Source organism: Protopterus annectens, chromosome 2.part0, assembly GCF_019279795.1.
Source record: "Protopterus annectens isolate FY-2018-M chromosome 2.part0, PAN1.0, whole genome shotgun sequence".
In the NCBI taxonomy this organism is placed as follows: Eukaryota; Metazoa; Chordata; order Ceratodontiformes; family Protopteridae; genus Protopterus; species Protopterus annectens.
In genome coordinates, this window is record NC_056728.1 from 108,847,795 (window position 1) to 108,862,334 (window position 14,540).

The following is a 14,540-nucleotide window of genomic DNA, read 5'->3' on the forward strand; positions in this document are numbered from 1 at the left end:
TACTCAGTACTGGAATTGTCTAGTTTTCTTGAGCATCCTGTGCTAATGTCAACAATAAAAAAGCAGAAACTGTGGAGAAGTGAGTACATTAATATTCACAGTATAGCAGTTGACAAACAGTACATGTGCCAAATGAATAAATCTCAATAACTACTTATGTATGGCAGCTAATTGTATAAGTAGAAAAGAAACTAAATACTCCCACGTATCTTGTGTTAGCATTTGTAGGGATGAGTACAATTCTACACTGACAACTGCTTACTCGAAGTGGCAGCATTCAGGTCTGAGTACAACATTCAAATCACTGGCTACACCCCTAGCTTCAGATATGAGAAGTATACCAACCTTCTGACTTACACAACAGTGTTCACAGCAGACAAGCATGGGTCCCACTTTGGAAAGCTGAAAGGGCTATGCCTACCTGACTTTGCAATTTATAGCATTGGGTTGCTATGACAGTGAGTACTGCAATCACCACACAGCAGGCTGCATGCAATTACCAAATGGTGGCCACCAATTCATGCAGAGGCCATCACATGCACATGTGCAGATACCTCTAAAAGCAGGCTGTGCTTGCTGTCCACACATGCAATCATTCCATTGCTGGTACGGAGAGAGAGAGAGAGAGAGAGACAGACAGACAGAGACAGAGACAGACAGACAGACAGACACCGACATCCACATCAACAGCAACAGAAAAAAATAAATAAATAAACAAAAAAAACCACACACACACACACATATATATATATATATATATATATATATATATATATATATATATATATATATATATATATATATAATTAAACAAAAAATATATATATAATTAAACCAAAAAAAAAAAAAGACACATGGAACTGAAATTTGCAAACACATACAAAGGAAAGGTATGTAACAGATATGTATTTACTGGCATGTTGTAGATGTTTTTGAAGAGTACTCTACATACTTTGAATCATCCATGTGTGGCAGCAGTACGTATCTATGCACAGATGCCCTGCATAACTACTGCCATGGACAAATCAGTGTGTAGCTCTGTGCAGTAGGATATAACTGTGACATATGTAGCTCAGCATTAAATGTCAAACATCTGATCCATGTTATCTATGTTCTGTACAGTAGTGTGCACAATGGCTGTTTCGGGGAGTAGCACATACAGCTATATAAACATAGATGTGACAGAGTAACAGATGCATGATAGTCATATTAACGTGTAGCTTAGCATTGGCAACTGCTGTACCAGGCTAGTATGCTAATCTAGCATTTGCAGCTATATATACACCCTCTAATATTACTGTGCTCACATGTGACACCTGTTCATGTTGCAGCAAGGCCCAACAGGTCAGCCGTGAGGTCCACGGACGTACAACAGTGTGAACCTTGTGTGTGTATGGCACACACATACAGAGAGATCTTTCTGTGTCAGATATATTAGCATCTGTACATGTGCATAGAGCAAGGGACATACTGCAACTGTTTGTGAAGGGTGGACATATATATGTTGTTGAAGGTTGTTATGTGCATATTTCCATGTAGGTTGTAGTGTGTGGCAAACAAGACAGCATACAGTGCTGGTATATGACATGTGGTGGTTAAACACTGTGGGTATGATTTGTCAGGTTTTCAGTGTTGCAGCCAGTGAGGCCTGCTAAAGCTACATGGGCTGAGAACATCTTCAATGCATTCCACACAAGACTGTGCAATATTATTACATAATTGTATACCTCACAACCTTCACATAATTGATATTCCCACCATGAAAGGTGGATTGTATATGTGCCCATATGTCTATCTATATGCACACCAATGTATGTTTATATGTATGTGTGTGTATGTATATATATATATATATATATATATATATATATATATATATAGTGAGAAAGAGAGAGAGAGCCAGGGTCATAGTTACTGTGACAGATGCCTGATGACACAGCCATGGACTCAAGCTCAATGTTGAAACTGCATTGGCATCCCTTCTGGCAAAAACTCTGTACCCATGAACTACCACATAGGTGGTAGTGTACCTAACACCGAAAGAGTGATAAGAGACCATGGGACACAGGTGGACAGTAGTCTCCCCTGTGATAATCACAGTGCCAGACTAGTCATGTAATCTGTCTACGTGGCACACCTCGTCACATAAGGTGTGTCATCCAGGGAAATATAGGTCACTGTTCCCCTCTACTCATCACTCATAAAACCCATTATAGAGTACAATACCCCATTTGGTATGTACCTCACAAAACATCTACAGCAACTGGAAAGGCCACAGACATACCACACAAAGAGTAATGCCAGCCCCAAACAGATACCCTGTGCAGACCATCCCACAAAACCACAGCTAGACTGTGTCGCATACCACCTACCCAGAGGTGACCTCTGCCTAACATACAAAGCTATATCAAACCCAGAGCTGTTGGACATGCTTCACGTAAACAGATCACAATCCCTATGAGCTACATGCTTTAGAGACCTAACCTTGTCACCTCAATAAACAAAACATACTGGAGGGATAGATTCCTATCTCAGAGACATCCCATACTGTGGAACAAACCATCTATCAATAGCAAACAAAGCTCCTCATTATCAGTCGTCATGAATAATCCTGATGATTGGATGGGAGATAGAAAATACATCCCGGGAATCACCTCTGTGGCTCTGCTTGACAGGGGCACGTGAAATTAAATTACATGTGTGTCAAAGGCCAGGGTAGCATATGGCTAGGCTTCTATAAGTCCTAGGGCCAATAACCTATTACCTACCTATGAACCAATACGCACTCACATGTATTTGTTGCAATAATTGCTATGTGAGGTTGACTGAGTGTGATGGTGAATTTGTTGGTGAATGTGTCAAAGTTCTGTATATGTGTGATAGCTTAGTGGGAAACTGTTTCTGTCATGGTATTTTTGTGTCCTAGCTCTGATCCCAGCAAAAGATGTGTATGCTATTGCTAGGCAGAAAAAGCTGTATGGCATACGGTCTGACATAGTCCCTTGGTGTCGACTGGGGTGTGCCATTGTAGGCTAAAGCAGTACATGTATGCTTATTGATTGGTACTGCTGGTGAATCCAAATCCCGTATGAACTGTAGTACTACCTGAAGCTGTAGGCCTAAACAGCACAGTATGGTGTATGTCCACATTGCTTGTAACCACTGTTTTGTGTTTTCCCTGTAGTCCTCACAGATTACATACCTCAGGCATAAGGTTTTGTAAGTACTGACACACAGTACTGTATGGTACACAGGTAAAGCTCATCTGGGTTTCCATACCTTTGTGTCTTGTATGTATGTCTGATGTGTGTGTGGGTATGCCTGTAACATGTCCTCGGTCATATGTATGTCACAGGATATAAGTGCATATCTAGCAACATGTATAGTCTAAGTACAGCAGTATGCCACCTATATTAACGAACGTGCACATATGTTAGGCAGGGGTTTGCCATCAGCAACTAGTGTAGTATACTGGTAATACTGTAAGTGGACTTTACAATCATTGCAATGGATGGCATATTTCTTTATGCATTAGCTTGATATATACCTCCTGTGTCTAGGTGGTGCATTGTGTCGCATACAGTGTGCCATGTACTGTTGTACAGTCTTACATACTGGTTTCTCTTTGTTGCTGTGAAGAACATGGTTTGATATTTAGAGCATGCCAGGCACTGTCAGGCAGTTGTGGGTTGAGCACTGATATGTGGTATTGAAAGTGTGTATCCTCTGACAGCCAATAGGCTGCTATATATGTCAGTTCAGTGATATCTGTACTTTAGAATGTTAAGTGTGCCACATGACTTGCTCACACATATTGTTTCATTGTCTTCCAGGGTCATGGCTCACCATCGCAACCCTACCTATAGCCAAGCAGAGGATGAAGTGATAACAACCAGCCTGGTTCAGCACTACACCCTGCTGTTCTCAAGAACCAGCCAGGACCAGCATGAGCGGACTGCACTGTGGCAAGATGTTGTCCGTAGGGTAAATGACATAGGCATGCATAACCGGACCTATGAGCAGGTACGCCATCACTGCAGTGATTTACTTAGACATGTCTAGCAGTGTGCGTCTGATGTCCATAGACAACAGCTTGCCACAGGTGGTGGGGTAGCCATCCACCCCCCCCCTCACCAGAGTGGAGGAGCTGCTCCTGAGCCTGGTGGCTCCTGGCCAACAACAACAACAACAGCAAACATGTATCATCATGGAGGCCGGAGCCACCCAGCGAGTTGACAGGGAGCGTGCAAGTAACATGGCATATCTGTAGACTACTGTTACCTCTATTGGTAGATCATGCATATGTGAGATGTGTATTGTGTAGTTAGAAGATGTGGAGCCTGGTATTGTGCAATACTGATAATTTGTAACATAATCTGTAGGCCTGTGACTGTCAACCATTGTACTACTGTAAGATTGCAAAGCCACAGTAGCAATGCCACAGTTGTTGCCACTGACAAACTGTTTCATATCCTTGTAGGTCCCTCTGGTGTGACAGCAAGGCAGCAGACCCATGCTGGTGAGTGTGTTCTACATTTAATATTGCAAATTAAATGTGCATGTCATAGGTGAGGTGTAGGCCATGTACACGTAACACACCTACGCATAATGCATGCTGTGCATGTTTGCTGTGAGACTATGCACATCTCAGTAACATGAGTAGCTGCCTGAAACACATGCAATACACAGAGCATCCCACACAATTGTGGTAACACTGTAGTGGACATTGGATAGGCAGAGTCGATACACATGCACACAACATACACAACTTTGTCATACGCAGTACATGTTAATATGCTACACATGGCGTATTCAGACACCCGCTGTAAGGTCACACTCCAGTATCCCAAATGTCATCCACACAGCACACATAATATACCTGAGGGGTAGAGGCCTATCATGGGGCTGTGCAACACTCTTCAACACATAACACATTCATGTTAGGCAATGCTCCCTATTGGGCACCTTACAAACCCATGTAACAACTGGTTGTGAAATGGTGAATGTAGCCATGGTACTGCAGTTCAGGTACAGCATGCTAGGTGCCGGTCTGGCACACATTAGTAGCCTTGAGTGACCACATAATGCTGCATGATGATGGCTCATGGTACTACACCCCACCCAGTTACAGTAACCACAGTGCTGCACATAGCATTCATTGTTATGCACCTCAATGTTGTGTGTGTGCAAATATATGCACCTATACACAATATGCATATCAATCACCATTTGTACAAAGTGACACATATATGTCTTGTAATGCTATTGAGTGTATAGGTCACATGACCCACATTGGATATGTGTGATGTTTAATATTGCAGTTGTGTTGTAGCATGCCATGTCATGGCTGGCACTGGCATGTCCACAATATGTCCTACACTCACCATAACCACTGTACAATGGCTATGTTGAGCAATGGTATTCCATCAGGTATACATGCACCACTCATCCTGTGTGTATACATAGCATGCATGTGCTAAACCTGTGTCCACAATTATCTGCTAAAGACACAGATGCTGTAATCAGAAATGGATATCTATGTGACACACAGATACACATCCAGCCATGGTATGTATACCTGTGAGTGATGGTGCACAGGACATTGCAGAGCTTTTAATACTTGCACAGCAATGTTGTGTCCATGTACACATTGCATTCCAGGGTGAGGCCAATCATTGAACAACAACACACATGCATCAAAGCCATGTATACTGTTATTAGCAAGGACTGTCTACACTCGCACTGCATGCTGTTGAGCAACACGCGTCCTGCATGCTGACACGTGTGATATGACTGTTTGGCTTGTGATACTGTACCCCACCAAAAACCGCTATTGAGTATGTTCTGGATTGCTGGTGGTGTGTGTGTGTGTGTGTGTGTGTGTGTGTGTGTGTGTGTGTGTGTGTGTGTGTGTGTGTGTGTGTGTGTGTGTGTGTGTGTGAGTGTATTTGTGTGCATGTGTGCATGTGTTCATGTGTTCATGTGTTCATGTGTGCATGTGTTCACGTGTTCATGTGTTCATGTGTGCATGTGTGCATGTGTTCATGTGTACATGAGTGCATGTGTGCATGTGTGCATGTGTTCATGTGTGCATGTGTGCATGTCTGCATGTGTTCATGAGTTCATGTGTTCATGTGTGCATGTGTGCATGTGTGCATGTGTTCTGACATCATGTACAGGTCGTAAAGTGTGTTTCCTGTCTTCCTCTCACAGGTGCTGAGGTTGGGCTGGTTCACTGCAGCGGGGAACCCGATGTCACTGAGCAAAATAGTGATAATGAGGATAGGTGTGTTGAGGCACAGGCATGTTTGCCAGGGTCTGGCATTGGGCCACCAATCGACAGTACACAAGTGTCCACCCCATCCATGCACACAGTCATACTGCCAATACATCCATCACCAATGCCCTTAGCTGAGGGACAGTGTACAGTCAGCATTGGCCAGCACAGTGTGGTATCTATGGCACATGCATCCTGACACAGCAGCCATACCCAGATGTCTGGAAGGTACCACATAGGCAGATGTCCAGGGGTTCTCGTCGGAGCACTGCTGCTCATCATGCCCCTGGCAGATGTGTCACAGGTCTTACAACCTCACGCATGTTCTAGGCTGTCATGGAGGCACAGGCACATATGGAACGGTACACCAGACAGGGAATAAGGGCACAAAGGACACATAACACTGCTGTAATTGACAGTATCCATGACCTAGCAGGTGCCATCCGTAATTACACTGAGGTCACTGATAGACATTTGGGTGAGACATTAGATGTCCTCCGCAATGTCATGTCCATGTGTCAGGACAGTGCAGGATGGTTGAGACATTGACGTGGATGTATGTCAGCAACATCAGCAGCTGGCAGTAGACGAGGATGTCCCTCAGGTCACAGCTGCTCCTGTAGTGCCAGTACCAGCCCCAGCAATGTTGGGGGTGGGTTGTCCATAGACCATCCTAGAAGACCATGTGCATGTGGCTCTGGACAGTCCCAGCAGGGACCTGGGTCCAGTGTACATCTGTCCACCTCTGAAGATAGTACCCAGTCTGGCTTAGTACCTGATAGTGTCAGTAGCACACCTGCCAGGCACAGGTACCGTATCCGTGGCCAGAGACAGTGATCTGTAAAGCCTGGCAGGTACAGTCTGTGGCTGTCCCACAAATCCCCATATATGGCAGCCACATGGTGGAACTGTGTGCATGCAGACACACACACACAGAAACCAGACACCTAGGGCTAACACATACCCGCACACATTACATCAACATTGGCCCATAGCAGTACTCTTGGCCCTCACACACACAAACACACACACACACATACATGTTGATTGTATGCCTCAGTGTAGGGCTCTGGCAAACCAACAACACACCCTGTGCATATGATGAAACCTGTGCCACCTCCTGTCATCTGTAACATTGATGCAGGAACAGGCTACCTTGGTGCTGATGCACAGGGTGACTTTATAGCAGTATAGCAATGTTAGCATGTTGTCAGTAGTAAAGTGAAATGATATCCTTGAAGGTGTAGCTGAGCAGGCATGATGCATTAAAGCTATGATTGTCAATGTAGTATTGTTTACACCAGTGTTAGTTCCAATAGTGTATTGTCCACCCACGTGCCACTTGGCTGATGTGTGTAGTATTGGCAGCATGTGTTAGAGAGTGGACAGTACATGTGGGATGTGTGTAGCACAGATTTGCAGGTGTACATATGTGAACATGGTGGAGGTGCACTCTCTGCATGTACGTGCATAGTGGACACATGGGCAGGGTGACATGCCATGTATTACACAGTAACGCTCCATAGTTCCTATTGGTGGCCAGTATGCATTGTACTATACATATTGTGGAACTTGAGTACACATGTGTGTATGACATGGTTTGACACTGTGCTGTGGGTGATACTTTTACTATCTGTCATTGTTTTGCATTCTGGTGGTATACATAACCTCAACAGCCTGACCATAAACAATCGTTAGATGATGTCTTGACAACTGACATGCAGATGTAGGCCACAGAGTAACATTTGGATCCTTCGGGTACTATACTATGCCAGTAACCAGTGGTATTCACCTGCACCCATTCCTGAGACCACTCCTGTTTGGCATATAGCTCTCTTAGGTACAAGCAATCACAGTAGGGATATGTACGTCCATGTCTGGAAATGCATACTGTGGCCTATAATGCATTCTCCAGATGACACACACATCCGCCACAAGAGTATCATACAGACAGATACCTGTTGTCAAACCCATGCTGTAAAGCTATAAGACAACTAAAGCATAGTCATCCACCTTTACAAAACATAGTATCCCCACAGTACCACATAGGTAGTAGCCACCAACATGTTGAACAGGTACCGATGTGTACATGTAGCCAAGTGTTACATCATCTCTCCTTTGGTAATCACAGTTCCAAAGGTATTTTGAAATCCCTCGGTGGATCACATAAGCAATAAGGGGTCTGCGTGCATATCCACAAAGGTTGTTCTACACCTATAATGAATAGCCATCATGGACAGACTTTGCTGCATTTGAACAGGTCTGAAATATACCTCAGCCATAAACCCTCACTCACACTATGCAATAGAAACCATAATGAGTGTGCGTGACACAGACGACCTAGGCCAGGGATCACTGCAGTGGCTGGGCTTGTCACAAGTATACAGATGTGAGCTAAGGTCTGGAAATAGGCAGCACACTCTGGCAAAGATGACAGATGTGTTCATGGAGAAATCAGGGTTCCCACCTATGAAATAATTGAGGTCACATGTACGTATATGTATTTGCCACACAGCTACCTGAAGTGCAATGCACATACTGTTGTCATACTGATATGTCATACAGTAGTAAAAGCAAAACCCACAACACATTGACCAACAGCGTCACACACATAGAGCACACACACTCACCAAGTGCAGGATTCAAACTCCTACCTATTGCATGATAATAGAGCAGTACACATTACCACGACATGCTATACATATTACTGGAAGTTGTCCTTTCCACAGGTATAGTTGTAGGATGGTGATACCATCAGACTTGACAAAGATAAGTATACCACTTTTAAGGTGTTTTACTACATTCCTAAAAGGTTGCTTCTCTCCCAGGATTTCACACTCAAACACACAGTTGTCAAGTGCAGGATTCAAACTCCTACCTATTTACTTTATGATACGAGAGGAATACGCATTAACACAATGCGCTACACACATTACTGGGAGTTCTTTTTTCCACAGGTATATTTGTAGGATGATGACATCATCAGACTTGACAAACATAAGTATCTTACTTTTAAGGTGTTTTTCTACTCTCCAAAAAGGTTGCTCCTCTCCAAGGAGATCACACACAAACAGTTGTCAAGTGCAGGATTCAAATCTCTACTTAACTACTTTATGATACTGGAGGAGTACGCATTAACACAACATGCTATACACATTACTGGAGCTTTTCCTTTACACAGGTATATTTGTAGGATGGTGACATCATCAGACTTGACAAAGTAAAGTATACCACTTTTATAGTAGTCTCCAAAAAGGTTGCTCCTCTTCAAGAAGATCACACACACATCAAATGCAGGATTCAAACCCCTACCTAGCTACTTTATGATACTGGAAGAATACACTTTAACATGATGTACTATACACATTACTGGAGGTTTTTCTTTACACAGGTATATTTGTAGGATGGTGACATCATCAGACCTCTCAAAGGCGATCACACACAAACACACAGTTGTCAAGTGCAGGATTCAAACCCCTCCCTTACTACTTTAGGATAATAGAAAAGCACGCATTTACACAAAGCGCAATACTCATTACTGTGAGTTCTCTTTTCCACAGGTATATTTGTAGGATCGTGACATCATCAGACTAGACAAAGTGGGTTACTTTAGGTGACATTAGGTGGGCTACATAGAAGGAATTTCTAAACACTTTGGCCATGTGATCATCAAAGGAGAGTTTACTATCTTCCTGGGTCCCCAGGGCCATAATTACTTTCTCCGTACATACTGGATTACCACCTATGTGGTAATTTGTGTGCACTTTGTTTTATCCAAAGGGGATAACTATGCATTCTTTGGCATTCTGCTAGAGGGCATTGTTTTGACACCAGGTATCTGTCTCTGTAAGACCCTTCTGGAGGATGTCTGTGTCAGCGTAGAGTCGATTATGGACCACAGTTAGCAGTCATCTGTAAACCTGTTCAGCCATACTCCTCCCATGCTTGCCTGTACCTCTGAGCAGTATCTACTGAACAGATGATGTCCCAGGACCAAGACCTGTGGGATGCCATTTGTGACTGGTTTATAGTCAGACATGGCACCCGCAACTCTGAATATGTATGTTTGATCTGTGAGCCTATTGCCCACCCATCCTGTGACATAGCTGTTAATGTTCAAGATGGTAAGCTTGTCCATGATGACAGAGTGGGGAATGGTGTTGAAAATCCTTAGTGAGGTCCAGGTGGGCTGTGTGGACTACTTTCACCTCCATCTATGCCCTTGGTAACTGTTTCAAATGAGTCAACTAGGTTTAGGAGGCAGGATCTACCTTTAACAAAGCCAGGTTGGGTAGAGTCCAGTGTCTGCAGGTCCCCAATGTCTCTGTTTATGGGTTACATGATAATTTGCTCCATAGCTTTGCAGACCAGGCTGAGTAGACCTATAGGGCAATGGTTTCCAGGTTCTGTTGTGGCACCCCCTTTGTGGAGCTGGATGACTGTTGGTGTATGCCATTCTTTGGGTATATAGCCTGTGGTAAGGTTGAGTCTGGACAGTGAATGTAGGTGAGGGTGTAGCTCCTTTTGGGACTGGTGTAAGACGCAGCCTGGAATACCATCCTGTCCCACTGATGCTGTGTTCTTAGCTTTGGAGAGGGCAGTCTTTACCTGCATGTCTATGAAGTCTGGGGCTCTGCATTCTTCTGGGATGGACACAGGCCCTTTTGGGGGTGATGGCGGTGGAGTCTGCACTGAACCTGTCCCCCAGGATGTGGCCAATGTAAGATGGTTCAGTGTATTTCTTGCTATTTGTCAGTATCTGACAGCATATTTGGAAGCTGCCACCTAAATGTTTGGTATAGCTAACGAAGGATTTGTGGTTGTTATTCTTACATTCCTTGGCAATTTGTCTTTAGAAACTGGCCTTGGATTATTTTATGAGCGATCATTGTTTCTTCCTAATAATGATCAGTGATGCCTTTCCTTTTGTGAAGTTTGCTCTATCATGTGTTCGTTTCCTCCTTCTGTTGTATAGCTTTTTTTATGGGCGATGACCACCAGACTGGTTTCTTGTTTTTGGAGGAGTGCATCTTGGTTTTATTAGGCATGTCTCGATCCCTGCATCCCTGTAGATGCTCATAGAATGCACTTGTAAATGATTCGGCAGATTGTATAACATTATCCTATAGCAAGGGGGGTTTGGAACATTCCACTTTGGTCTTGGGAAGTGTGCAGTTTGCTTTTGAAAATGTCTTCACAGTGGTTTCCTTGACTGGGGGGGGGGGTGGTGTGGATGTCCAGTGTGATCACTTTATGATCTGATATTACCAGCGAGGGGTTTATCTCTGCCGTGGAACACTGGTACCTCATGTTGGTGATGATCAGGTCCAGTATGTTGTCACCTCTAGTGGGTGTGGTGACCAGCTGTTCCAGGGTGTTTGGGTTTTAAACTCTAGGAAACATGGGGCAAAGGATGTTGTACACAAGTAATTCTCCCACTCAATGTTTGGGTAGTTGTATTCTCCTCATATAATGGTGTTTGATAGGACCTTTATATTTTCCACTGTTCTCAGGAATACTGAGTGAGGTTTTTTAGACAAGGTAGGTGATCTGTAGCAGGCTACAATCTGATAAGCAGCTTTGCCCAATGTTAGTTGCACTTGCATGGTCTCCAAGGCCGCATGCTGTGCCACTAACCTGATGGTGTGGGTATCCATAAGGTAAATGGATACACCCCTTCCTTTTGTATTTCACTCGTGGTTTTGGGTCCAAAGATCAGAGGATTTGTGAGTGTTTTACATGGAGCATGTCCAACAGCTCTGTGTTTGACATAGCTTTGTATGTTAGGCAGAGATCACCTCTGAGTAGGCGATATGCGAGAGTATACAGCTGGAGCATTTTGAGATGGTCTGTGTATGGCATGTATTTCATGCCACTAATGCTCTTTGTGAGGTATTGCTGCAGGCTTTCCAGTTGTTGTACATGCCTTGTGAGGTACATAGCAAAAGGGGCATTGTACTCTAGTGAGTCTAGTGAGTGAGGAGTAGAGGGGAACAATGTCCTCTTCTATTCTGCATGAGACACCTTTTGTGATGATGTGTGCCACATAGAAGGATTTCCTGACTACTGTGAGGATGTGATTATCACAGGTGTGTCCACTGTCCACCTGTGACCCAAGGTCTTTTATCACACTTTCAGTGTTAAGTATACTACCGCCTATGTTATAGTTCATGGCTACAGAGTTTTTACCAAAGGGGCTGACAATGCACATTTTGACATTGAGCTTGAGCCCATGGCTTTGACACCAGCCATCTGTCTCAGTGAGGCCCTTTTGTAGGATGTCCACATCTTTAGTATTTACAATTATGGCTCCTAGTTTGCAGTCATCTGGAAACTTCATTAGCTACAGACCTTCCATGTTAAAGTTTACTTCAGGGAAGTAGATACAAAACAGGACAGGACCCAGGACTGGACCCTGTGGTACTGCACTCATCACTGGTCCAAAGTCATACTTGGAGTCTGCTACTTTCACAGTGTGTGTTCTGTCAGTGAGCCAGTTGGCAACCCATCTTGTGACATAGCAATTTATACCTAGTTTAGTGGGTTTATCTATAATTCCAGAGTGTGGGATGGTGTTGTAAGCCGTGGCAAGATCTACATAGGCTGTGCGAACCACCTTACCCTTGTCTACGGTTCTGGTGACTGCTTCAATGTCATCTATCAGGTGTAGGAGCATTTTACAGACCCAACATGGTTGTGGTCCAGAGTTTGGGAATTATCAATGTCTTTTTTTATAAGTTGTATGATGATACATTCCATGGCCTTGCAGAGCAGTCTCATCAGGCTAATGGGGTGCTAGCTCCTGGGGTCCATGGTGTCTCCACCCTTGTGTAGTGGGATAATCGTCGCTGTGCACCATTCAGCAGGCACAGAGCCTGAGGTGAGGCTATGACTGAACATGGTACATCAGTGTGGTGCCTGTTCGTTCTGTAGTTTGTGTAGAACACAGCCTGGAAATTTATCTGGTCCCATGGATGCTGTGATACTGGCTTTGGAGAGTGTTTTTTACCTGTGCAGCCGTGATGACAGCAACTTTGCAGTCTTCCATTATAGAGACGTGCTCTTTCATGGGTGAGAGGGGGGTAAGGTTAACACTGATCCTATCCACCAGTATGTTGGCAATATCAGTTAGGTCTGTATATTTAGTGCCATTGAGCTATAACTCAGAGCAGATCGGACTGTTGCCATGACATGGACCTGTCGGTTGGGAAGAGATCTCCTAAATAGACAGTATGCAGTGGAGTACAGATTGAGTTAAATTCAGTCTTGTTGCATGGGGCAACTGTTTGAGGCCAGTAATCCTCCTGTTGAGGTGCTTTATTGGTCTTTCTAGCTGCTGAAGGTGCCTAGTCAGATTCATTGCAGGTGTGTTGTGGTACTCTCTGACGGGACAGATGACTGATGGGTAGAGGGAACCTCCTTTGATCTACATGCAAAAACCTTGGCAGTTTGTGGAAACACATAGCATGATTTTCTGGCCACTTTGTGAATGTGTTTCTGGAAGTACAGATGACTATCCACATTTGTCCATAGATCCCTTATTATCACCTCCATATTTAGGGTGTTGGCACCTATGTGGTATTTGTATGACTGTAGCTTGAGAACATACTTTTGACACCACATCTGTCTGACTGAGACCCTTTTTAAGGATGTCTCTGTTGTCCCAAACATCGATTATGACAACTTTTTGGCAGTCATCCACAAACTTTGCTAAACATAGCCCTCGTGTATTTGACTGTATTTCTGAAAAGTATACACCAGACAGGAGGGGTCCCAGTACTGAGCCATGGGGGACAGCTGTTGTTACCAGCTTGTACAGGAGACCATGATTCTTACCTTGTGTGATCTATCTGTGCCCCAGTTGGCAATCCATCAGATGACTGGCGTATTTATGCACAGGTTGTTGATTTTGTGGATACAACATGTGTCTGGGATGTTGGCAAAGGGCTTTTCAAGGTCTATGTGGGACATGTGTAACTCATTTCATTAATGTATGTCCTGGGTGACTGCCTTGTAAACAGTCTAGCAGGTTTGGGAACCATGATCTGCCCATGACCAAACCGAAATTAGTAGGGTTGGGTGTTTGTAGGCTCCCAATAGCTCTGTTTATGAGTTCCATCATGATGGACTCCATGGCCTTGCAGATCAGGCTTAGTAGGCTTATAAGACAATAGTTCCCATGTTCTGTTGTACACCAACACTTGTGGAGTGTGTCAAACATTGCTGTAACACATTCAACAGTTTCATATCCTGTACAGTGGGC